Genomic DNA, 25,442 nt, shown 5'->3' on the forward strand with positions numbered 1-25,442 from the left:
AAACAGGCTAATCTAACTTCTGAGATACTAACTCAATTAATAGTAGATGTTGATGGTATTAGGCATGTTATACTTCAAAATCGTGTTGCTACAGATTTTTGTTGTTATCGTAAGGACATGGTTGTGATGAATTTAAGAGAAAGATGTTGTATTAACTTGTTTAATCATTCTGGATCTATTCATAGTACTTTAGACAAACTAAAACAGCATGCTAATAAGATTGTCATAGTAGAATTAAGGTTTGACAAATGGTTTAAAAGCTTGGGAATAGGTGGGTAGTTGTTTGATCTTACTATGTAAGGCTTAGCTACATTATATGTGACTGTAATCGTTATTAATCATATGTTGTATGCTGCAGTGTATTTCAAAGATGATTCCGCGCGTTGTAAACGAGGCCTGGCTGGTTCAAAAACAAAAAGGGGGAATTGTGGGAGATTTGAGGGGTTTTCTTGAGGTTGTTGTGTGGATGGGTTTCTATTAGATGGCGATTTATTTCTGAACTAGCCAAAGGAATCTCAAGGCCGGCTCGAAGGCTGAAAAACAGCACCAGCTGTGGGAGTGAGGCTTCAGGGCCTCAACAAGATGTAAATCAACAGACCTATTAGCAGTGAGACTGGGGCGCGTGGACAGCTCGTGAACATGAACAATATCCAATCAGCTAATGCATGCTTGGAGCGTGGACGCATGATCAGGAAATAACTGCATATATAAGGAGGCTTGTTTCTGTAATAAATGGCTTCGCTTGAATTCATATTGAATTGTGTGGAGTCCATGAGTTTTCGCCCTTGCATTTTAGCATGAGTAGACAAACTTAGCATGAGTGGCCATGCTCGCTGGAATTCCAGGCCACACGTTGTGAACTTATCTTAACCTGGTTGCTTGGTGATGGGGGCGGGGGGGCTGCCTTGAAGACGGGTACCAAAACTCTGTCAGCAGAGGCTGCAAACCATCTAGATAAGAAGAATAAAAAAACTGCCTGGAGGATGGAGAAAGAGAATCCCATAAGAAACAAAGAAGTCCCCAGACCCAGAATTACCATTGGACCAAAAGGCGCGTGGACAGCATGTGAAGGACATGTGAAGAACGGCTGCATAGATTGTGAGGGTTTAAAAGCCCAAGCCTCTTTTGTCTCAGGGTCCCTTCCCTTGAGAGGCACCCAGTCCGGACTGTTTCTTTGCTGTGCCTTTCAATTTGTTTTTAGTTTTGATTACATTATTTTTTTAAGCACAGGCGTCTGAGACTATGCTACGGGGAAACCTAGGGTCAAGAACATTTCTTTAACAAAACAAGTTCAGGTGATAACTATAAGGTTATCAAAGCCTATTTGAGAGGCCATAGATTGAACTTCTGTTGACATTTGGTCAAAGGAAGTTTATTCAGATCATTCAGCTCTGCTGTGGCAGCCGATATGCTCTGCGTTGTGTCTGAAGGTGATGTGACCCTTTTACACTGGGAAGCGTGGTGGATCCAGTTGAGCAGGCCCTTGAAATTTACCTCAGTATTAGTAATTAACAGTATCTGATAAGGTCCCTTCCAGCACGGCTGGAGGGCATGTTTTCACTTTCAGTCTCCTGGTTTCAAGGAGTGGCAAACCTCAGTGGCGGGTTCAGGTAAGGCTTCTTTCAGCTGTGTGTAGAAAGTCCTTATGCATTTCATTACTGTCTTTTACTGTATTTTAAGAGGGTATAACCTGTTAGATGTAAATCTGTCTGTGCCAGAGTTAAAGGTGCTGTATGAGGCAGTCACATGGGTCTACCCATTAAGATTTCATGAGGTGACAGCCCATGCTTTCTATTTACAGTACTCCTGATATACACTAACGCAAGGGGTAATGCATCCGGCCATTTTAGGCCAGACTCAGCACAAATCTTTGCCAATTTGATTTTCAAATCAGATTTTTTTCCTTTTTACAGCCCCACTGGATTGGGGATGATAGTCAAAATGGAACTTTTGTTCTATTTGTAGAGCTGCACAATATTTCTCCATTACTTGTCCAGTAAAATGGGCCCCCTTATTGCTATCTAGCGTTATGAATCCTAAGTGGGACATGGACCAGAACTGCTGCTGGACGGAAAAATCTGTGATCCCTTGGTTGCCAGGGATGCCTCCACCATCATCTCCTTCCTCTGAGGACTGAGTGATTAATATTCTTTTTCATGTTGTAACAAGCAGTTCTGAGGAATGTTTGTTCATTAAAGCTCCTGGAGATGTTTGTTTGAGTTCCGAGATGTGTTTGTATGCTTACTTGCTTTGTTCTGTTTGATGTAATTACCTAATAAGGAGATGTTTGTTTGAGTTCTGAGAAGTCTTTGTATGCTTGCTTGCTTTGTTCTGTTTGATGTATTTACCTAATAAGTAACCAAAGTAAGGCGACCGAAACTGGCTACACAAGAGTCAACCTCACATGATGCAAGGCACACCGTGAGTTGGAAAGTTACACCCAGAAGTTGTGGACTAGAGATGTTCTATAAAACCCAGAGGACTGAATTGGCTGGTGCGCGTGCCGTGAGAGAGACTGAGGTCTCTAGGCCGCACCCAGCGCTGTCTTTGCTTATTGCCGGATTCTAAATAAATTCTTGTTATTTACAAGATCGAGTCAAAATTTATTACAATGTCTCGAGTCTAGATTACAATTGTTATATCAATACTGCAAGCTCTGATCATAAAATTTTGTGCTATGCTGATCATAAAATTCTGTTAAAAATTTAGAGCTTTAATTGTAACTGCAACTTAGTGCCATCATCATTCTGCCCAGGATCCCCAAAAGAACCTGCCTGTCCCTGTAGTGTCAAGTGACAGAAAACTAGACAGGTGTGGATATTTCTTTTCCACATAAACACAGTAGGGAAGAAAATGTGGGGTTTTTTTCCATTCTGCCAGCCTGGAAGGACTCAGACATACACTCCATCTCAGGGAGCAGGCCCTAAAAGTCAAGCTGTACTGTAGCTGGGGGAAGGGAATGTTCTGCACGGTTGAGGGGGGGGATAGTGCAGGGTTCTGTCTGGATCTCAATAAGAAAGGCCTGACAACAAACGGCATAATAAAAAAGCTGTTTTAATAAGATAAAATAAAAAGAGGAATATAGTGATACAGGGAATTGACAATTAACTGATTAACACTCAAAAAGCTAACACTTGACACTTAAAGAACTAACCCTACCCCACATCACTAAAGACACTTAGAGAGCTAACCCTTTAACCCACATCACTATTGCCTAGCCTTGCTTAACTCTGTGTAACTTATTGTACGAAAAACAGGACTTCACTGACGCCTTGCAAAAAAAATAATAATCCTTGGGTGCATCCTTGGTGCATCCTTGGGTGAACTAGATTACAGAAACTTGGGCACAGGACAGGAGATACGCCAGTTTTAACCAACTCGGCAGTCTGAGACCTAACCAACTCATCACACTGGACCAAAGGTGACCGTGTACAGAGAAAGAGGACCCGGGTTCACTATCACTGCGCAGCTGCAACCAGGAGGAGCTGGAGGTGGAGACTACGGAAATGGTCTCCCGGAACTCATTGTAATAAGAACCGCCTTCTCGGGGACAGGTTATGAATATGTATAGGCGTTCCTAAAACTTTCATGAATATGTAACACTTTACTGCATTTAACCAAGCTCACAGCTACTGTAATTTTACACACGTATTAGGTGAAATGATTCCCCGTGTGTCCGGCGTCGTGAATAAATACATACCTGTTGAGTATTGATAAGGATCATGGCTGAAAACATTGTGACTAGTTCAGCCAGGAGAAGACACATTCAGAGCAGGAGGAACTGCGATCTGCACATCCACGACGAGCTAACGAGCCACAGATCAGGCCAGCTGACCGACAAGAGATGGAGGATGTGCTGGAGGGCACATAGCCCCATCTCCTGATATGCCCAGCTTGGCAAACAAAGGGGAAAAGTTGAGACCCTTTTGACATGGCCCGGGGCTTATCGAACCTTGTTCATCTTTCGCAATCACCACTTCCCCACCCCCCCACACACAGACATTCCTCTACTCTGGGAGCTATAAAAAGCTCACAAAAAACAGCACGGTTTTGGGGGGAATACCAGTCTCATCTAAGGGCCTGTCCAGCCTCACCGGGAGGGAACACCAGTTTCACCAGGGCCTACCAGTCTCACCGAAGGAAATACCAGCTTGGCCTCACCAAGACAATACCAGCACCCTGAGGACCCTCACTCTGAACCAGACATCGGAGGACGCTGCGCTCCTGACCCCAGCATCCTCGCCGTGGAACACCGAGGCTACACATCATCGTACAAGTCCTGTCATCCACACCGTGGGGCCGTAAGAGACTCGATCCCTCACTCTTTTCTTTCTTCCTTTCTCTCTGCTCTTTCCTTCTCTCCTTTTTTCTATACCCCCATTTCTTTGCCTCTCCTTCCGTGTATATATATATATATATATTACTCTCTTTCTCTCTCCCTTATACCTTAGTTTTCCTTCTTTCTCTACCACTCTCTTTCCCAAGTGTGTACTCTTCCCGGACTCAGGGACGGCTCTGGCATTGTTTTGGGTGAAGCCACATGCATGCACACTGTGGACCTCCTGTTGTATTAGTTGCTGCCCCTTAATAATTTACCTCAACTGATATCTGAACCTGTATTTAAGTCACTTTTGGAGTTCTAAAACCCTGTTTCTCATCGGTTTAATAAAAGTTGTTTTGGACCCTGTTGTCCCTTAAACTAACCTCGAGGTGCCTCCATGACACCACCTATCATGGATTATGGCACCTCTTGCTTAAGCCACTGGTGTCACGATAACCAATTGTCCTGGTTTTGTCAGAAACAAGACCAGTTTCTCTTTTAGTGAATTTTCCTTTCAGCTAAGTCCTTTTAAGTAACTGCACTTTTCTGAATTTGGTTGCATGTTTTTTTCAGACAGGAGCTGATAACAGAAGCAATGGTATGCAGAAGAGCCCCAGGTTTAGATTTATTGCTATGGCAGCCAAGGTTGCTGATAAATTTCCCATGTCCTATAAGTAAGTGGGGCATATTTGGAAGGAGAGGCGAACAGAACAGGTGACTAAAATTGACCAACTAATTATTCCATCCCATCCACGTCATGCACCCTATAAAATGGGAGATCACAAGGGTCTCGCCCTCTTCGACTCTGGCCAGCATCTGAAGAGGACCCTGCCTGTTGTGCCTGCGATCTGAAGCCTGGTTCTAGACCTTGCATCCCTGAATCCAATTCCGCTGCAGAGTCCAGCCCAGGACTTCTGGGTGCCTGCCCTGCAGCCGCTGGAAAATTCAAGAGTGGTTTTGTATATTTTGTAATATTTTCTCTATTTTATTAGTAGCATTAGTAAAGCATTTTTAACTTTTTCCAACTTGCGGGTCTCTCTCCCTTTTCCTCCTATTGCCTTTCCTTGGTGGGGAGGGCTGGGGGGGGAGGGGGTTAACAGAGAGCATCTGCCACGGTTTATTGTCGCCCTGCAGTAAACGGTGACACCAACCCACCCTTTGGCGAACAAGACCAGAAAATACTCCTCCATTTAGAACAGATGGGTTAGAACACCCTGTGCTGTTTTCGGCTGGGATAGAGTTAAATTTCTTCATAGTAGCTAGTATGGGGCTATGTTTGGGATTTGTGATGGAAACAGTGTTGATAACAGAAGGACGTTTTTGTTATTGCTGAGCAGTGCTTACACAGGCTCAAGGCCTTTTCTGCTTCTCACACCACTCTGCCAATGAGTAGGCTGGGGGTGCATAAGAAGTTGGGAGGGAATACAGCTGGGACAGCTGACCCCAACTGATCAAAGGGTTATTCCATACCATATGACGTCGTGCTCAGCACCAAAAGCTGGGGGAAGAAGAAGGAAGGAGGGGACATTAGAGTGATGGTGTTTGTCTTCCCAAGTGACTGTTAAGTGTGATGGAGCCCTGCTTTTCTGGAGATGGTTGAACACCTGCCTGCTGATGGGAAGTAGTGAATGAATCCCTTGTTTTGCTTTGCTTGCTTGCATGTGTGGCTTTTGCTTTACCTATTAAACCGTCTTTATCTCAAACCATGAGTTTTCTCACTTTTACTCTTTCGATTCTCTCCCCCTTCCCACCGGGAGGGAGCGAGCGAGCGCCTGTGTGGTGCTTAGTTGCCGGCTGGTGTTTAACCACAACACGCCCAATTAGCCAGGAACCCGCTGGTTTGTGTTCTCAGCAACCCAAACCCAGGGAAAACAATATCAGTAGGAAATGGACACTGGGACTGCCAATATAACTTTCTGTTAAATCGAGACTTAGAAGGTAATTTCATTAATTTGCCATATCTTGACACCAATGGCTCAATAGCAAACTGGCCTTTTGTCAGATTTGTGCCTAACCATGACCAAATTACTAAATGAACCACTACTTTAGAAAACTGTATTCAAGAACCACCAAAGCCACCTTCCTTGTCTGTCTACCAAAATAATTCCTCCAAATGTAGATTTGTGCCAGGATGGAACATTAGAGATTGAGGAAACAAAGAAATTCTATGGACCTTTGCAGACAGGTTTTTTTGGCACAGTGATCACAAAAATAAAACTAGATGTTAGCAAACGAGACACATAACCACGGACGTAGTTATATGCGGTGCTTTTATTTCAGCGCTGGGAAACCAGGGGTTTGTACCCAAAGCTGGCTTCGACCCCTGATTCGAACTCCACTACATTTATACAATTTGGTTACATACATATTCATTAGGGTTACAACGTATGTATTGCATATTCATCAGATTACACAATATCAGTTGCAACACCTTGGAACTACTCTAAGCATGCACAGTGTCCTCTGGTGGTCGTTCAGGGGATCTTCAGGATGAAGTAAGAAGTCTTCTTCGCCCATGTACTTTCCACCTTTTGTCACCGCACATGCGCACTATTCCTATGTTCATTGTGAAATCATGTAAAATTCTTGGATTTCTTAGATGTGCATTCTCAGCACATCCTATCCTTTCAAGATAAGATAAGGACTAACTGAGGACTAACTTTCAGTTCTCTTTGTATACAACCTGCAAAGCCTCAAGATAAGGTAAGAATCTTGGATATAGTTTACAAAACTTAGTTACAACTATAACATAGAGATAACTGTAACCTAACAGTTACCCAAAATCTTTAGACAGCCAAATGCCCCCCTAACTTATAATTTACCCACTCCTTCATGGGCCAACTATATCTCTAACATATTTTTGTTCATGGATATACCACACTGATATACTTTCGGTCAGCCCTGAAGTGGTCAGGCAGTAGGACTAAGATGATTGTTGCAGGTCACTTCCAACTGAACTATAAATAATAATAAACTTAACAGCAGAGTAAATTATACTGTTAAGCAGCATTCCTTATTTTATCGGTGCTGGGGAACACTGGGGATCATCCTCCATAAGTGCTCCAAAGACTGGATGCTCTTGCGTTGCTTATATTCACATAATTATTACATATGCATTACAATTTTTGAAACTGTTGACATACAATACATCTATACTAAGAAATAATTTATGATGTTAGCTATAATTGTTTAGCTTCTTACTTACAATACATCTTTTAATTATCAGTAAAATATAAGCTAAGCACTCTGCTTCTAAACAATGTATTACTTGATCTTCTGTCTCCCTCTTTTCATGCAGAAGGATCTAAAGCTTGAAAAATATCCCCTCGTTTTGCAGGGGGTCAGAAAGCATTTATCTCATGTCAACTGGTTAATGATGGGTACGTCTTTTATAACTTAATCACAGTATACATGAATTTGGCAGCTTCTCTTCAGGGTTAGTCGAGCAGGACACACCTTTCATAAACCCATGTTGACTGGGCCTGATCACCTAGTTGTCCTGTATGTGCTGTGTGACGGCACTCAAGATGATCTGCTCCATAATCTTCCTCTGCACCGAGGTCAGACTGACAGGCCTGTAATTCCCCAGATCCTCCTTCCTTACAGCCCTTCTTGTAGATGGGCGTCACATTTGCTAACCTGTCATGCAAATGGAAACCTAGCTGTTGCCTGCGCATTGACCATACGAGATGCTACTGTTGAATTAATCTATCCCACCATATATCTGGGTTTACACCAAGCTGGATCCATGATCTATCCAGTGGATAAACCTGTCAGAAAACTTTTTATTAGCTGAACAGCTTACTAATTGGGGCAGTTGCACATCCCCTGATGAGATTAAATAGGAGCCTTCAATAGGGCAGCTGATGTCTCTTTAGCATCTTTTGTGACCCACTGTGCCTGTCCCCACCTATACACCTAGGATGGTGCTGACAGTTACATCCTCCCTCACCCGGGGGGGGCAGGGTGACTTCACCTCCACCCGGCTGAGGGGCAGAAGGGGTGGGACCCTCAGTCAATTGACAGGGTCCTCAACAAAGGAGGTGCCCATAGAAGCTGAGAAGTTTCTGGACCACGTTGTAATGACCACAGCCAGATCTGACCAGGCTATAAAACAGGGTCCCTGCCAAAGACCCCTTTTGAGCCGTCTTCTCAGAGCAGCGGGACACTGAACTTGAGCCCTCCCCTTAGACCGGGACGGCTTCTAAGGAGACTTCCTGGGATTGAGTGTGCCTCACCTCCTCGTTTGGGTGAGTGGTTGTTTTTCTCTGCTGGATATATCCTTGAGTGAGTCCTTGCCTAACCCAGGCAAGTGAGAGCCCTTGTCTAACCCAGGCAAGTGATTATTTCTTCTGGGTATCCTCGAGCGAAAGGCCTCTAGTTTTGTTTCTTGTGAGTGTTTGCATGCACGTTGTGGATCCTCATTATTCTTATGTAGTTGTGCCCCAATAATCTCCCCAACTGATATCTGAATCTGTGTTTTATGTTGTCGGAGTGTAGGAAACGATCATCTTGCCAATATAATAGGCCCAGGCAGGATCTCTCAGCAAAGCATATTTCATTAACGATTTTGCAAGACCAGGTGTTCTACCTAAAGGTAAACACACAGAATAGGGCAAAAAGCCCCTGCTTATATCCCCCCCCCAAGCCCGGCCACAAATTCCCTCCCCTGTTCCCCATTGGTTGGGTACCTGATGCCTGCCTCAGTTTGCATATTTCATTTATCTGATTCTAACAGTCCCCTTCCCCTTATCAATCTATTTAAAATATGGGTTCCTGGCTCTTTGGCTACCCTTCCCCCTAGATTAACTTCTGTAAATACAGGTATCAGCATGCATTGTGGGATTAGTTTGAGGAGACTTTGTTTTATATTAAGGATTTATAGTCTGATGTCTGTCAGTCCTTCCCCCCCACTGGGGTCAGGTGCCAGATCAGTTGTAAAAACAACATTCCTCCTTCAATGGCTCCTTACAATTTCCTCCTCTCCTTATTTTATACTTTTGTTGGTTTTGCATTATCTTATGATACAGTCTTCAAGCCTAGACAACATGATTTCACATTTTTCTTCAGGAGTTATGCATTCGTTATTGCTTCTTTCTTCTTGTTCTTTTAGCAGCATCATTGAGCATGGCAGTGGCTCTAAAGGCATTTGCTTTGACAGAGCTGTCTCAATAAGGCACTGAACGAGTCCTTGGATACATGGAATGATGTAGCATCCTATAGCAGTTAGTGTTCCTGCTACTACGATTAAAGAAGTAAAAATAGATACTATCATTTCTTTCCATTTTCCAAACCAGAACACCTGCAATACATTGATAACATCATCGTATGGGGTGATACAGCAGCAGAAGTCTTCAAAAAAGGTGAGAGAATAATTCAAATTCTTTTGAAAGCTGCTTTTGCCATAAAGAGAGGTAAGGTCAAGGGACCTGCCCGAGAGATTCAGTTTCTGGGAATTAAATGGCAAGATGGGCATTGCCAGATCCCGATAGAGGTGATTAACAAAATAACAGCTATGTCCCCACCATTTTCCAGACCAAGATTCTAACCATCCCATGAGTGAACTATCTATTCCTGAATTCTCAGCCAATTCTTCTGCTAAAGTCATGAGTCCTTGCAAAGCTCTGATTACACATACACCACCTTTCTCTGCTATCTAGGACCATCATATTTTCCCACGTCATTCTACTAGTAGCATCTGATTGTTCAGAGATTCCCTTAACTGCTTCTCTAGTATAATTTATAAATCGTTGTTGGTTATAATAGATGTAATTTATTCAATCTACATTCTTGTTTATAGTTACCCACCAGAATAAAAAGGATTAAAAAAAACGCCATTACTTGATTTCTCGCTTTGTGTTCATTGGGGACCCCTCTGGGAACCCCAATCGAATCGAGATAAACTCTGTCATCAAAGGAAAACCCTAAATTCCTTTTGTTGTTGCCCTGATGAATTCAAATGCCACAGTAAAAGGAATTGCCAATTGAACAATGTCACAGGTACCTTCCCAGTGAGGGAAGGTAAAATGGAATGAAGTGTCATCTTCCCACAGTACCACCAAAGATCTGCTCGGGGAACATTTAAAGAAGTATAGTTGCTTTCATAAGGACCAACTTCCCATGTCTCTACACACCTGCTCATGTTTCCTAGGAACCTGGTATCGTTCCTGTCCTGCCATGAGAGACAGGCAGTATGATTTCCAATTATTCCTGAAAATGCCAGGGGAATTCTGAGATCTTTCCCCCATAAGGCTGGAAAGAGTAGGGAGAGAGTATGACACGACTTATTTCCCCACGCCATAGTCTTGGTATAAGGCTAAGATGCACTCCATCCCCTGCTGATCTCCACTCCATCCGAGAGGGAAGGGTACCGCCTGTGCCACAGGCCTTCCTGATGCACACACATAGCAATTGCTCTTGTTTAGGCTTTGCACCGTATATTTGATCTATTCACCCAGGCATTTGTATCTCCATATCCTGTTTCTACTTCAAAGGTTTCTCTTAAATCTGATATTTCTACAACAGTGATCACTTTAGGGTCATTTGACAGGACCCGAGGCCCTATTTAGAGGTTTTTGAATAGGTGATTTTGTTAATTCTTTGTGGGAGATTTGAGGGATTTTCTTGAAGTTCATGTGTGGATGGGTTTCTATTAGATGGAGATTTGTTATTAAACTAGCCAGGCCCAAAGGAATTTCAAGGCCGCCTCAGAAAGCTGAAAACAGGAACTGCTGTGGGAGAGAGGCAGTTCTACAATAACAGGGCCTCAACATGACGTAAATCAATGGACCTATTAGCAGTGAGACTCGGGTGCATGGACAGCTCGTGAACATAGATAATATCCAATCAGCTAATACATGCTTGGAGCGTGGATGCGTGATCAGGAAATAACTGCGTATATAAGGAGTCTTGTTTCTGTAATAAATGGCTTCGCTTGAATTCATATTGGATTGTGTGGAGTCCATGATTTTTCACCCTCGCAATTCTTCATTATTATTGTTCTTTAACACTTACATTTTGAGCCTTCCCAAGGCATCTTTTCCACTAATATCTGTTCGTGGTCCATAAACCCCACTTACTGAATCATCTACTCCCTGTATTGTAATTAGCAAAGGGTTGCACTGCAGGGACTCACATCCTGGGAGAGATTGTCCTTTGGATAGGGTAATTTTTTCTTTTCAACTCTATAACTGTTCATTGCTCAGTCCATCCCCTAAACTCTGTGGTCCAGAAAACACTGTACCAGGAGGGGCAATGAGAGACAGCAACAAAAACTATGCACTTATTTAAATCATCCTTAGACTCAGTTCCCCCTGGACACATGTATTTGTTTCCGTAACTCAATTCTCTTTGGCTCTGTACATCCCCACAATTAAGAATCTGGCAAGCATCTACTTGAATTATTAGGGAACCTTCAGTTTCAGCGATGTTAATGATGAGTAACCCATTTGTAAATTCTACATAATACAGGATTAATAATCCCCAAATGTTCCATTTCATTTTCATCTCTGTATCTTTAGTCGAAGGGGGTCGTCAGTTGTCTGTACTTGCCACTTGCTGTTCGTACTGCTGTCTCGGTGGTCAGTAAAACTTGAAATGGTCCTTCCCAATCTGGCTGAAGCTTAGTTTTCTTCCAGGATTTGACCAGGACCCAGTTTCTGGACTGAAACTTGTGAGCTGCAAACTCTAATGGCAGAGTTTGTGCTAGAAGCCCTTGGTGCCTGAGAGAAGATGGAAAAGAAGACAACCTGAGTATATAGTTTTTGAGAAACATATCCTTAGTTTCAGACTGTGGGGGTCCATTATTTCTGCCTAGGTATGGTAGCCCAAAGAGCAGTTCTGATCCTCAGCAAGGCTATGAGTAGACATTTAGTCCAGGGTAATCTAGTTTCTAATACTAATTTTGACAATTGCTTCTTTAAGGTCTGGTTCATCCTTTCTACTTTTCCAGATGAAGGGGGATGCCAGGGGCTATGAAAATCCCAAGATATCTCCAAACTGTCCATTAGTCTTTGCAGTACCCTGGATGTAAACTGTCCCCCTTGATCTGAGTCTGTATTTTCCATAATTCCATAGCTAGGAATAATTTGTTCTAAAATCACTTTTGCTACCACTGCCGCCGTGGCAGTGCTCAGAGGGAAAGCCTCTACCCACCCAGTAAGGCAATCTACCAACGCTAGTAAGTATTTATTTCGACCAACTGCAAGTAATTCCATGAAATCAATTTGAATATTTTGAAAGGGTCATAAACCTGGACTCCACCCTCCTGCAGGCTGTTTTCTAAGTGCCTTTTTTTTACTTTTTTACAAACCACACATCTTTCACAAATTTGCTTGGCTATAGTATAAATTCCAGTACACCCATGATTTTGTAACACTATGTCACACATTGCTTGTGTTCCCCAATGACTCCCCTCATGTAAAATTGCTAATACCTCCCTCATGGTTTGCTTATTTAACCTTTCTCTACCATCTGGGAGTACCCATTTCCCATTCTGTTCCCTGGCTCTGAATTCTTGGAGGACTTCTTTTCCTTTTTCATTGAAAACTGGAATTTCTTGTGGGGCCAGGACCTCAGGTGTGAGATAATTTATAGTTTTTACTTCAGATTTTAAGGCTGCTTCTCAGGCCATTTCATCTGCTAACAGATTTCCCCTGACACAAAAGGAGGTTCATATTTTATTAACGATTTTGCAAGACTGGGTGTTCTACCTAAAGGTAGGCACATGGAATAGGGCAAAAAGCCCAACCACAAATCCCCTCCCCTGTTCCCCATTGGTTGGGTACTTCAGGGTTTACAGACTACCCGACGCCTGCCTCAGTTTAGATATTTCATTCATCTAATTCTAATGAAACAGAGAAATAAATTTAATGGCAGAGTCAATTATACTGTTAAGCAGCATTCCTTATTTTATCAGCACTGGGGAACACTGGGGATCATCCTCCATAAGTGCTCCAAAGACTGGATGCTCTTGCGTTGCTTATATTCACATAATTATTACATATGCATTACAATTTTTGAAACTGTTGACATACAATACATCTATACTAAGAAATAATTTATGATGTTAGCTATAATTGTTTAGCTTCTTACTTACAATACATCTTTTAATTATCAGTAAAATATAAGCTAAGCACTCTGCTTCTAAACAATGTATTACTTGATCTTCTGTCTCCCTCTTTTCATGCAGAAGGATCTAAAGCTTGAAAAATATCCCCTCGTTTTGCAGGGGGTCAGAAAGCATTTATCTCATGTCAACTGGTTAATGATGGGTACGTCTTTTATAACTTAATCACAGTATACATTAATTTAGCAGCTTCTCTTCGATTCCCCCCTTTTCAATATACTTGCAAATTCTTTTGCAATATAGATCTACAAAATTTTATCATCTTGTGTTGCGGTACGGCATGGCTATTTGTTACCCAATAGCAGTACCAAATAGAACATTGTAGCATAATGCAAGTAAAAATTATTAGCATTAAAATTAGAGTCACAGCTATGAAGTAAATTTTTTAATACCGTAGGCAAAGCCCAAATTCACTTTGTAAAAGTCTTTAGTTTGTAACAAAACCAAAATTCACTACTGTTAAGATTATAATTATCACCAATAATGCCAACAAGGGGTATTTTGCAGTCTCAGATTCAAGCTGTGCAGACATTTCTTTTAATTCATTTTGGGCTATAATAGTTTTCACTAAAGTTTCGTGTAAAAGCTAACTAGAAGTAAAAGCATTTGTTACTGCAGTTATACTTTTTTAGAGTCACTAAGATCAATGCTAAGAAAACTCTCAAGCTGTAGGTCTACTGGTTACAAATATGTCTGTTTCTTATCTGGTACTTTCTTCACTCCTAAATTGTGAATCCAGGCAGGTTGCTCTTTAATCTTGATTGCAGTAAAGGCCGTCAGCAACACCTGGAACAGTCCATTCCACTTCTCTTCTAAAGGTGGACCTGAAAAAGCTTTAACATAAACTTAATCTCTTGGCTTGAAAGAAAAAACTTAAGTTTTCCTTGGCTCAAGGCTTAACTCTAATTCTGAGCAGCACTAAAGGTGGTGCTTGATTCTACTTCAAATTAGATTCTTGACAGATTTTATTTAACTGCTGTTTGATTGTATGATTCACTTTCTTTTCTACCTGCCCACTTGCTTAAGGCTTGTATTCAACTGCCAAACATTCTCTAATGCTTTACTAACTTGCAGCACTACTTGTGCAACAAAATGTGGTTCTCTATCAGAGGACATCATAGTGGGTACCCCAAATCGGGGTATGATTTAATTTAACAAGGCTTTAGTTACTTTTCTGACTTGACTAGTTTGGTAGGGGAATGCTTCTGGCCAACCTGAGAAGAGATCCGTTAATACCAGCAAATACCAATACCCCCCCTTTTCTAGGGAGTTTGGAGAAATCTATTTGCCAATATTGTCCTAGTACATTTCCTTTTTCCAATTGTTCTTATTTGCACCCTATTTACAGTATTAAGATTGTTTTCCAGATATATTTCACATTGCTGGGTCACTTGGTTTTAAACAGTATATAAATTCACCCTTTAATCAAATCTTGGTATAGAGCATCAGCTCCCCAATGAGTTTTGTTGTATTCTAATACAATTTCCTATAACATACTGCAAGGTATAGTTTACTGATGTTGGTTCGAGGAGACAGCCATCCGGGATCAGAGTCATCACTTTCATATCTGCCTCTGTCGTTTCAACAGCTCGTCTTGCAGTATAACCTGCCAATTTATTTCCAGTTTCCTGATCAGTGTTTACCTTTTGATGCTCTTTGAAATGCACGATGGCAACTTTTCTAGTAACAGCACAGCTTCCAACAATTGGAGTATCATGTTTAATTTGTTTTCCTTGTGCTGTTAATAAACTTTGGTCTTTTCAAATGGTTCCATGGATATGCACCACTCTAAAAACATACTTTGAATCAGTCCAAATATTAATCTTCTTCTCTTTGGATAATTCTGATTCCTCTCATCCCATTCTGAAATAAATTTGAGAATACACTAATAAGTGAAAAATGCACACACATGAAAAACTTGGAGCAAATCAATCTTGACGTATAGCTGCAGTCATTCCCCCTTTGCTGGTATGGGCCACTGCGGCGATTAGGGACGACGCATACCAGGACGCAGACAGAGATTCACGCAGAGGCAGAGAACTTGTTCAGGAAGGAGCGCAGAGCCTGGCCAAGCAGAGAGCTGACCTAGGCCGCCTTCTTTATTCACCATTGACAATATATAGGATTTACAGGTACGGGCCTGGACTAAGATGTTTACAAAAGGTGTTTTTCCACTAATTATTATTAAAAACACACTAAACTCATGTGATGTTTGTCTCACTTGTTTTTCCACTCATTCACAGACTAGGCCCAAGGACATTCACACATCCCATGCACTTGGGGGCGGTTATCCGGCCCGAGATACCATTCTTGCGAGTCTGGGCTATAACTTTTTACAATTATGAGAAACGTACTTCAAAATAATCTGTCCAAGGCCCTTTATATATTATTATGTTAGTATTATGTCTTTGACCGTCCAGGTGGTCATGTTAGTATTGATCTTCCTTTATCATCCAGGTGGCTGGAACCACACATCTTGCTTTCCCACATTTTACTTTCCAACAGGCCACACAAGCAAGGGCGGGTATATCTTCTTGCTGTACTCTCAAAGCCATTTTGCCTGCAATTTGCAGGGAGCTGAGTAAATTACTCTGGCCGGGTTCACTGCAGGACACTTCCTGCCTCCTGAGTAGTTGTAGTACAATTAGTGTGAAGTGATAAGTGAACTACAACCTGTAACCCAGGTGGAAAAGAATTTTTTTTCAAGCAATAGTAGAGTCTTCCTCCCTCTCCTTTACAAATGTTATAGTTGAATTAGTTTTTGCAAGATGTATTCTGTTTTTGCAAACTGTATCCAAGATTCTTGGTTTTGTAAACTGTATCCAAGATGCTGTATCCAAGATTCTTACCTTATCTTGAAGCTTTGTGGGCTGTATCCAAGTTCAGGATGTGCATTCAAGCATGATTTTATATAACCATACCCTATTCTTAAAATTGACATAGATTTATGACATATTCTTTTAAAACAGGTAACTGAGAAATAACTGATAAACATGCGAATGTTACTTAGCATCGCTTAAACAGATAGCTTGTGTTAGAATAGGTGTGGAATATGCTAATGGTTGTCAAGAATTGTAATGAATATGTATGTAACTAAATTGTATAAATATAGTGGACTTTGAATCAGTGGTCGGAGCCAGCTTTGGGTGCGAACCCCTGGTTTCCCGGCGCTGGAATAAAAGCACCGCATATAACTACGTCCGTGGTTATGTGTCCTTTTTTTTGCTAACACTATCATCTCAGGAATATCTCCTAGGGTGAAATCCCTGGGCACATCACAGGAGCCTGAGCAAGCCTACCTCCCCAGCAGCTGTACCAGGGTAGGGGAGTGTCTCACTTCCAGTTGATTTGTTGTCCCTAAAACAGGGTTCTTTACCCGGTGTACAAATGAGCCAAATTCTGCACACACAAATGAGATATTGGTTTTATTACAGAGTTGTGCAAGTCTGGATGCTGTAATCCCTAGATACTCAATCAGCTGTCCATGGTTGACTTCTCTATGGGATAGATTTTGTTCTACAATTGAAACTTTCTAGTAGGCCTCATGGTCAGGTCTTTTGGTCTATCTAGCAACAGCTTCCCCCCCTTTGGGACTTATTTGTATACATCTATATATAAAATAAGTCCCACCTTTTCTAAACTCTTTTCATGACTGCAACACAACACCTTAAACCTTGACACACCTCACTGTACACTGCAACATAACATACAAATATAACAATTGCTAATACAATAATTACAATTGCCCTCTTAATCCATGTCTGTAAATCAGGAATCCAGGACATCAACCCTGTCTAAACATTTTGCCAATTCTTGTCTAAGTCAGTTGTGATTCTTTTAGACTGATCAACATTTAAATGAAGTGTTTTCCCAAAAATGCTCAGAAGGCCCAGTGATCTTCCGCCAGGGCTGAATTGCTGCAGTGCCTGCGTCCCTGCTTGTGTTACCTCTGCCTGGGAGCTTAGGTGCTACTTTGGAGATCCCCTGCTAGAGAGGTAACTAAAATAAAACTTGCTCTTTGCAAATGCATTCGTGGCCTCTGGCTCTTCTTGTGACGTGCCTGCGTCTGTGCTCACATTTGGCATTAGTAGGCAGTCGCTAGAAACAGCCATGCTGTGGTTTGCAAAAACACCAGGGACAGGGGAGGCCTCGAGGGTGACTCCCCAAATTCCGGGATAGCCCAGTACGGAGCGCTGGGCCCCCGTGGCTGCTCTCCTGAGGCATGGCCTGAGATTGATGATGGGGTGGTGATTACTCCCCAGGTAACTGAAGCGGCTATGCTGAAGTTTCCATGGAGAGTGGCACCAACTTCTTCTCGCAAATTAGCGGGGAGATTGGGATGTGTGGATGGGTTTTGATAGATAAAGATCTGTTGCTGAATTGGTCAGGCTCAAAGGTATTTCAAGGCCGCTTCGAGAAGCTGAGAACAGACTCTGCTGTGAGAAAGAGGGGCGTTCCTCGGTCACCGGGGTCCTGGCGTGGCATGAATCATCGGACGTATCATCAGTGAGACTCCAGCGCACGGACAGCCCACGATACTCATTTAACGAATCCATGCTTGGAGCGTGGACGCGTGATTAGAATATAGTTACGTATATAAGGAGACGTTTCTGTAATAAATGGCTTAGCGTGATTCACATTGAATCAACTTGTTTTGCTTAGTCCTTATCTCGCTCTACAGGGATGGTTATTCATTACCGGTCTTAGAGCTCTTGATCATGAAGTTGTTGCATTGCAGAGAAAAATAAGGGAATTGGAAAAGAAAGTTGAGATTTTACAGGATGCAAAGGTGATCGCACAAGAAGTAATTATTGTTCAAGCAAGATAATGTAGACTGGTTGCTAACATGTATTGCTAAGGAACAAAGGGATAAATATGCAAAAAGTGAGTTTTTGTGTTCTCAGCTTTGCGCTCCTACCACAAAACGATCTTGGAATCCCAAGGAATGGGATGGAAATATTTGGAGTGAATCCTCAGACTCCAATATTGAGTTTGAATTTGATCCTGACTTAAATGGCAAGGAGGTGGTGGGAGCACAACCCCCCATACAAATGATGCAGCAGCAGGAACAAGCAGATGAGGGGGGGCAGATCGCGTCTACTCACTCTCTGAAAGAGTTAACGGCATTTTCAGAGATCTCTCCGCAGAAGAGTGGGGGAGGAATACTGGTATGGATTTTGCCAGCTTGAGATAGTGGAGCTGCGTCTATCTATTTATTAGTAGATGAAAAAGATTTATTAAGCCCTATAGCCAATGATGATTGGATACAACGATATGCTCAGCTGCAAACTGTCAGAGCTATATCAGTGTTTGTGTGCAGCAGTTTTAACAGCATATGCTGAACCTGTTGAACCTGTGTTGTCCCTTGGAAATCGGTGCACAATGGAGGATGGTATTAATTTAGTGTGGAAGATGGGGGTTGCAGTGATGAGGAACGACGCACATCAGGACACAGACAAAGATGGACACAGAGGCAGAGATTGTGTTCAGGAAGGAGCGCAGAGCCGAGCAGAGCAGAGAGCTGAGCCAGGCTGAGGCCCTCTTTATTAGCCATTGACAGTTTATAGGTTTTACAGATATGGGCCTGGACTAAGAGGTTAAACAAGATGTTTTTTCAATAACAGTTATTGCAAACACACCACACTTATGTCTGTTTCACATTCCCACTCATTCACAGACCAGGCCCAACAACATTCACACATCACATGTACTTGGGAGCGGTTGTCCGGCCCGAGATACCATTCTCACGAGTCTGGACTATCACTCTTTACAATTATGAAAAACATACTTCAGCACAAAAAGCCCAAGGTCCTTTATATTTTTGACTAGTTGCTGTGATCTAATTATGTGTTACAGTTTAAGGCAAGTCACAAATAAACGGTGGCAGACGCTCCCTGTTACCCCCTCCTTTAGATCAGAAAGATAATAGGAAAGATAAGGAGGAAGGAAGAGAGACTTCAAGTTGGAAGGTTTTAAAGGCTTTTACTAATGCTACTAATAAATAGAGAATATATACAAAATATACAAAACCAATCTTGAACGCTCGATGTGGAATTGGCATCACTCCAGCAGCAGTGGAGCTGGGTGTGTGGAGCTGGCGTGGCTCCGGCAGGTGCAGATCAGGCCCCCGGAAGTCATGGGCAAACTGGAAGTCACAGCAAACCAGAAATTGGTTGCAGGGATTGCAACCTATAGAACACAGGCAAACAGGCAGGGTTCTCTCTAGATGCCAGCCATGGTCGAAGAGAGCTTGACCCTCATGATCACCCTCTTATATAGGGGATATGGCGATTATGGGATGGAATACCCATTTGATCCTCAGCTGGTCAGTTCTAGTCACCTGTTCCATCCACCCCTCCTCAAACATGCCCTTCTCACAACGGAACGTGGGAAAACTTATCAGTCTTTCTTAGCTACCATAGTAATAAATCTAAACACGAGCTTCTTCAGCATTCTGTTGGTCTCTTATCAGCACCGAGTGCAGCATCCTAGGAAAAATATGCAGGCTACAACTCAGAAAAGTACAGCCACCTATAAGAACTTAGCTGAAAGAAAAATCACTAAAAGAGAACCGGTCTTGTTTTTAACAAAACCAGGACATTCCACCCCTTATTCCATACCATTTGAGTCATACCCAAATCGCTACTGCTTTCTGCCTGTCTTCAAATGTATATACACACACACAAAAATATGTATATCACTAGTTCACGAGTGCAAGCCTCTCTATCACAGCAGTCTCTCTCTAGGCAGGAGAGATGATGTGCAATCTGATGCAGTTCGTGTCCAGGAATTGTAAGTCAGAGATGTCAGTCTCAGGAAAGTTACTGGACACCACTCAATGAGGTTAGCTCAGGGTTCATCACCACCACTGCATCAACCTGAAAGACACTTATGGAACACTGTTAGTGTCATGCAGCAATTTCCCTCATACAGTTTGAAATTGAGTATTCTCACCCAGAATCAAATCTCCTTGAGGCACACATCGGACTTCACCATCCTTCAGCATCACCCACCAATTACATCCAGGCCCTTGAGCAAAAACAATCCCACGAATGGGTTTGCCTTTATCCAAAGCAGGAACAATCCAGACAGCTTTTCCTAACATGTTCCTTCCATGCACCCCAGGGACTTTATTCCCTTCTACTGTATGTAAAAGCTCTGACTGAGCAGGGCCAGCTTGATTGATTGATCCCCTGGTGTTAATTAACCAGGTGGCTTGTGCCAAATTCTTCTCCCAGTTTTTAAAAGTTCCACCTCCCATTGCCTTCAGAGTAGTTTTTAACAAACCGTTATATCGCTCAGTCTTCCCAGAATCTGGTGCATGATAGGGGATATGATATATCCATTCAATACCATGTTCTTTGGCCCAATTGTTTATGAGACTATTTTTAAAATGAGTCCCATTGTCTGACTCTGTTCTTTCTGGAGTACCATGTCACCACAGGACTTGCTTTTCAAGGCCCAGAGTAGTGTTCTGGGCAGTGGCATGAGATACAGGATATGTTTCCAGCCATCCCGTGGTCGCTTCCACCATTGTAAGCACATAGTGCTTACCTTGGCGAGTTCTAGGGAGTATAATATAGTCAATCTGCCAGGCCTCCCCATATTTATATTTCAACCACCGCCCCCCCATACTACACAGGCTTTAACCCTTTGGCCTGCTTGACTGCAGCACGTTTCACAGCCATGGATAACCTGCGAAATAATGCCCATGGTTAAGTCCACCCCTCAGTCCTGAGCCAATCTATATGTTGCATCCCTTCCTTGATGGCCTGAAGCATCGTGGGCCCACTGAGCTAGAAAAAGTTCACCTTTATGTTGCCAGTCCAAATCCACCTCAGCTACTTTAATCTTAGCAGCCTGATCTGCTTGCTGGCTGTTTTGATGTTCCTCAGTGGCTCAACCTTTAGGCACATGGGCATCCACATGCCGTACTTTTACAGTCAGGTTCTCTAGCAGAGCAGCAATGTCCAGCCACAATGGGGCAGCCCAAATAGGCTTGCCTCTGCGCTGCCAGTTATTTTGCTTCCACTGCTTTAACCGCCCCCACCGGACATTTGCCACCATCCATGAGTCAGTATAGAGATAAAGTACTGGACACTCTTCTCTTTCAGCAATGTCTTAATGCCAACTGTATGGCTTATACCTCTGCAAATTGGCTTGATTCACCTCGTCCCTCATCAGTCTCTGTGACTTGTCGTGTAGGACTCCATACAGCAGTTTTCCACTTTTGATGTTTTCCTACAAGGCGACAGGATCCATCAGTGAACAGGGCATACTGCTTTTCAGTCTCTGGTAATTCATTATATGGTGGGGCTTCCTCAGCATGCATCACCTCCTCCTCTTCAGGTGATACACCAAAATCTTTGCCTTCCGGCCGGTCTGTGATCATTTCTAAGATCCCCGGGCGATTAGGTTTCCCTATTCGAGCCCACTGGGTGATTAATGCAATCCACTTACTCCACATAGCTTCAGTTGCATGATGCGTGGAAGAAACCTTATCCTTGAACATCCAGCCTAGTACTGGTAATCGGGGCGCTAGGAGGAGCGGCGCTTCAGTACCAACCACTTCTGAAGCAGCTCAAACTCCTTCATATGCTGCCAATATCTCTTTCTCACTTGGAGTATAATTGGCCTCCGAGTCTTTATATTCTCTACTCCAAAATCCTAGAGGCCAACTTCGAGTCTCACCTGGTGCCTTTTGCCAGAGACTCCAGGTAGGACCATTGTCCCCAGCTGCAGTATAGAGCACATTCTTAATACCTTGTCCTGTCTGGACTGGTCCAAGGGCTACTGCATGTACAATCTCTTGTTTAATTTGTTCAAAGGTTTCTCATTGCTCAGGGCCCCATTGGAAATCACATTTCTTTCGAGTCACTTGATAAAGGGGGCGCACAATCTGGCTGTAATCTGGAATACGCATTTTCCAGAAGCCCACAACACCTAAGAAGGCTTGTGTTTCCTTTTTGCTAGTTGGTGGGGACATAGCTGTTATTTTGTTAATCACCCCTATTGGGATCTGGCAACGCCCATCTTGCCATTTAATTCCCAGAAACTGAATCTCTCGGGTGGGTCCCTTGACCTTACCTCTCTTTATGTCAAAACCAGCTTTCAAAAGAATTTGAATTATTCTCTCACCTTTCTTGAAGACTTCTGCTGCTGTATCACCCGATATGATGATGTCATCAATGTATTGCAGGTGTTCTGGAGCTTTACCTTGTTCCAGTGCAGTCTGGATCAGTCCATGGCAAATAGTAGGGCTGTGTTTTCACCCCTGGGGCAGTCGATTCCAGGTGTACTGGATATCCCTCCAGGTAAAGGCAAACCGTGGCCTGCATCCTGCTGTTAAAGGAATAGAGAAAAATGCATTAGCAATGTCAGTTGTGGCATACCACTTGGATGCCTTTGACTCCAGTTCATATTGCAGTTCTAACATGTCCGGCAGGGCAGCACTTAACGGTGGCGTAACTTCATTTAGGCCACAATAGTCTATTTTCAGTCTCCATTCTCCATTAGGCTTTGGCACTGGCCATATAGGACTATTGAAAAGTGAGCGAGTCTTACTGATCGCTCCTTGACTCTCTAGTTGTTGGATCAGTTTATGAATGGGGATCACTCGGTTGGTGCGATGTTGTCGTCTGTGCACTGTCGTGGTAGCAATCGGCACCTGTTGCTCTTCGACCTTAAGCGGTCCTACAACAGTAGGGTCATCTGAGAGACCAGGCAAAGTAGACAGCTGTTTAATGTCTTCAGTTTCTACAGCTGCTATACCAAAGGCCCGTGATTAGAATATAGTTACGTATATAAGGAGACGTTTCTGTAATAAATGGCTTAGCGTGATTCACATTGAATCAACTTGTTTTGCTTAGTCCTTATCTCGCTCTACAGGGATGGTTATTCATTACCGGTCTTAGAGCTCTTGATCATGAAGTTGTTGCATTGCAGAGAAAAATAAGAGAATTGGAAAAGAAAGTTGAGATTTTACAGGATGCAAAGGTGATCGCACAAGAAGTAATTATTGTTCAAGCAAGGTTTTGGAGTTAGAAGTTTGGGATTATCCACGAGGCACTAATGCGGTGGGTTTTCCCATTTTCATCGAGGGCCTCCCAAGCATATAAGTCTCTAGGTGTTGCTAGAGTCATGGGCACAATACCAATGGAATGTAGTTTCACCATGACAGGCCAGCCCACTTGTGCTTTTATTGGAGGCTGGTCCTTTCCTTTGTTTGCCATAGACTTGCTGTCTGGTAGTGGCCTCTCAGGGCAAAATGCCCTGATTTGGGGCCTTCATGACTTCCCCAACAGTTACTGACAATTCTGCTGCACTTGGCAGGGGGTATTGTGGAGTGCAGGTTGTTTAAATTGCAGCAGCAAACTACATGCAGCTACTACCCTGCGACTCCTGAATTAAAAAACTGTAAACTTATCCGTTTCGGCAAAGGAATATGTACATAGGGCACTGGCAAAAATTCACTCAATAGGTTGGGGTGGCCCGAGGTCCCGATCTGCGGCTTTTAGTTTTTTAACTCTTTTCGTTCCCTTCGCAGGATGAGAAAGGGTTAATGTTCCGTTTCTCCTGGGGTGGGGGGAGGTGGGGGAGAGCAGTTGCCTGCGTTCCTTTTGTGTTCTCGATTTTCCCCTCTAGCAGTTCCACCAGCTCCCTCATATGCTCGGTGGACAGCCCGTGCAGCTCTCGGGGTACCCCCAAGGTTATTGCCTTGTGCCACAGGTCACTCAAGTTCCCGGGGAGGAGGGGGGGAGGGGCGTCTGGGGAGAGGCTCACAGCTGGTTTGCCAGACCCTCCTGCCCATCCTGTTTCGTGCCTGTAGGTGACTATATTGTGCAATATTTCAGCCCAGGTTAATACATGCGCGGGCGGATTTTGTGGGTTTTGTTTGTTACAGTCTATAGCCTCCTGAATTCTCTCCTCTGAGGGACTGGACATGTCACAGCGTCACAACCCTCTGATATGCGGCCGAAGGTGGATGGGTTTTACCAAAGGTGGGTGGGATTTACCGGCACAGCCATGAGGATTCCTTGCCGCCCTTTCTCATACATCGTCTGTATGCAAGCAGCCTTTTGAATGCCCTCAGCCAACTCCGACAAACCTCTTATCCTAATGGTGACGGGCTCCCCGCATTCCTTGGGATCCACACCGCCAGCCCAGTAAGCCACCCGAGATGTTATGGACTGATCACCATCCGGACCGTCACTTAAAAACATGTCAGGCCCCCAAAAGCCCGCAGCTTCATTGTTACTCAATAATATCTGATCGCCCCCCATAAGCGAAACACGTCAAAGATATTCAGTTTCTGTTTCGCCCGGCTTGTGTGAAAATTTAGCTTGCGAGTCGCTGAGCTCGGGCCCTGTCCATGGAGTGGTATGAACAGCAGTTCGGGGGTTTCCACCTTGTGGACCTGTACATCTCTCAATTTTAATAAGAGGTCTTACATCCTTTGTCTCCACCCACCTCCACTTCATCAACACTGTTTTCAGAATCTCCTCAGATATCCCTGTCCCGGTCCTCGGGGTCTGTGCCTGCAATGTCAAGGTTTAAAGCAAGGTGACAATAAACTGTGGCAGATGCTCTCTGTTACCCCCTTACCCTTCCCCCACCCCTTTCTTAGATTGGAAAGATGATAAGGAGGAAGGAAAAGAGGTTTCAAGTTGGAAGGGTTTTAAAGGCTTTACTAATGCTACTAATAAATAGAGAAAATATACAAAACCAATCCTGAATGCCCAATATGGAGTTGGCGTCACTCCAGCGGTGGTGGAGCTAGGAGCTGGCTTGGCTCCAGCAGCTGCAGGGCAGGCACCTGGAAGTCATGGGGGGGACTTCACAGCAAACCGGAAACTGCGTTCAGGGTTGCAAGGCCTCGGGCCTAGCATCACAGGCAGGGGTGACAGGGTCCTCTCTAGATGCCGGCCATGGTCGAAGAGAGGTGAGACCCTCGTGATCTCCATCTTATATAGTGTGTATGATGATTATGGGATG

This window comes from Nesoenas mayeri (genome assembly GCF_963082525.1).
Source record: "Nesoenas mayeri genome assembly, chromosome: W".
Classification (NCBI taxonomy): Eukaryota; Metazoa; Chordata; class Aves; order Columbiformes; family Columbidae; genus Nesoenas; species Nesoenas mayeri.